The sequence below is a fragment of the Elaeis guineensis genome, chromosome 5 (genome assembly GCF_000442705.2).
Source record: "Elaeis guineensis isolate ETL-2024a chromosome 5, EG11, whole genome shotgun sequence".
Lineage (NCBI taxonomy): Eukaryota > Viridiplantae > Streptophyta > Magnoliopsida > Arecales > Arecaceae > Elaeis > Elaeis guineensis.
The window spans coordinates 93,265,640-93,267,765 of record NC_025997.2 but is presented as its reverse complement, the minus strand read 5'-3'; the positions used below and the strand labels follow the sequence as shown (position 1 = coordinate 93,267,765).

The 2,126-nt window shown below is 38.6% G+C and overlaps 1 non-coding gene across 1 annotated transcript; it reads right to left on the bottom strand.

The window, feature by feature from the left end:
• Positions 1–387: 387 nt before the first annotated feature.
• LOC140858261 (small nucleolar RNA R71) lies at positions 388–494 on the bottom strand. Its single transcript, XR_012141828.1, has one exon. It is a non-coding gene; the product is annotated as a small nucleolar RNA R71 (small nucleolar RNA).
• Positions 495–2,126: the final 1,632 nt, after the last annotated feature.

Here is a 2,126-nt window from a genome sequence, read left to right as displayed (position 1 = left end):
TCAATTCCTGTTGTTCCAATGGCTGAACCAATCCAACCCATGACCCTTAAGGATTTGTGTTATCCAGTTGGCTCCATCCAACCATCTTGTATCAGGTTGCCACAACCCACAGCTAACAATTTTGAAATCAAACCTCAAATCATAAATATGCTTCCAAAATTCACAGGATTAGAGGATGCTTATATATTTATTAAAAAATTTGAGGAGGTATGTGCAACCATGAAACTGCAATTAACAGAGGATGAGGTCAAACTTAGATTAATCAACTTTGCCCTTAAGGACAATGCTAAGAAGTGGCTTTATAGTCTGCCAAACTATTCTGTCACTACCTGGGAGGGCTTTGTGAGAACATTTTTAAAAAAGTATTTTTCCCATCATAAAACAGCTAGGATTAGGAATGAAATAAATCAATTTTACCAACTAGCTGGTGAATCATTTTGGAAGTACTTTGATCGTTTCAAGAATCTTTTGACCCAATGCCCACACCATGGAATAGAAACTTGGAGACTATGCCAGATCATCTATGAGGGGTTAGATTCAAACTCAAGAACCATGCTAGAGTCTATGTGCCAAGGCCAATTTATGGACAAAGAAACTACTGAAGCTTGGCAATTCTTAGAAGACCTAGCCGAGAAAAATTTACAGTGGAAAACAACTAGGGAACCTGATAAAGCTACACCTTCAAGAGGAGGAATGCATCAAATTCAACCAACCCTAGCATCAGAGGCCAAGATTGCAACCTTAACACGTAGATTGGAAGCCTTAGAATTACAGAGACCAGCCAATGTAAATCAAATATCTGCACCCATGTGTAAAGGGTGCAATGCACCAAACCATGTCTTAGAAGAATGTTCCTACTCGAATGAGTGTGCACAGGTGAATGCCACCTATCAAGGACCATTGAACAATCCTTATGCACCCACATATAACCCAGGTTGGAGGAATCATCCGAATTTCTCATGGTCCCAGAATCCTAATATAGGTAATCCAAATTTCAATCAGCAAAATCTAAGGTCCAACCCAGTGATGAACAACCCGCCAGGCTTCCATGATAATGACAAGAAAATTACCTCTTTAGAGAAAAGCCTAGAAGCCATGATGAAAACACATACCAGCTTTATGCAAACCACGGGTCAACTCATAAATAATAACACCCAAGCTATAGCCCGTCTGGAAATGCAAGTAAGTCAGCTGGCTTCGACCATTAGTGAACGAGAACATGGTAGGTTACCTAGCCAACATGAGCCAAATCCTAGGAACCAAAATGGTCCACGACCCCAACAAGAAAACCAAGTTAATGGTATAAATGCCATTCATACCTTAAGATCAGGAAAACAAATAGACAATAAGGTAGTTGCACTTGATGATATAGATGACTCATCTGCCGAGTCACCTTCTAAAACTACTACCTTTCAACCTCAAGCACCAGAAACTGAAAATTCACCTAGTCTAGTACTTAAAAGTCCTAGAGTTCCTTTTCCAAACAGACTGAAATCCAATAAATCTGAACATTTAGACAAAATTTTAGAGGTATTTAAACAAGTCCAAGTTAATATTCCTCTTTTAGATATAATCCATCAGGTTCCAACTTATGCCAAATTTTTAAAAGATCTCTGCACTAGGAAAAGGACCACTAATGTACCAAAGAAAGCATTTTTGGCTGCAAGTGTCAGTTCATACCTATCTAGCCATGTGCCAAGTAAATATAAGGACCCTGGAGCTCCAACAATTTCTTGTGTTATTGGAGAAACCAATATAAAAAAGGCCTTGCTAGATCTAGGAGCTAGTGTGAATATCCTTCCATATTCGGTGTATGAACAACTAGGATTAGAAAAACTTCAACCTACTGGGATCACATTACAGTTAGCCGATAGATCTCTTAGGATCCCTAAGGGAATGGTCGAGGATGTTCTGATAAAGGTTGAAAATTTTATTTTCCCTGTAGATTTTATTGTTTTAGAGACTGAGCCAGTTGCGAATCCTAAAGGACATATACCTGTCATTTTAGGAAGACCATTCTTAGCTACGGCCAATGCTAAAATCAATTGTCGAAATGGTCTAATGAAGTTATCCTTTGGGAATATGATCATTGAGCTTAATATTTTTAACTTAGAACAGGAATCCTC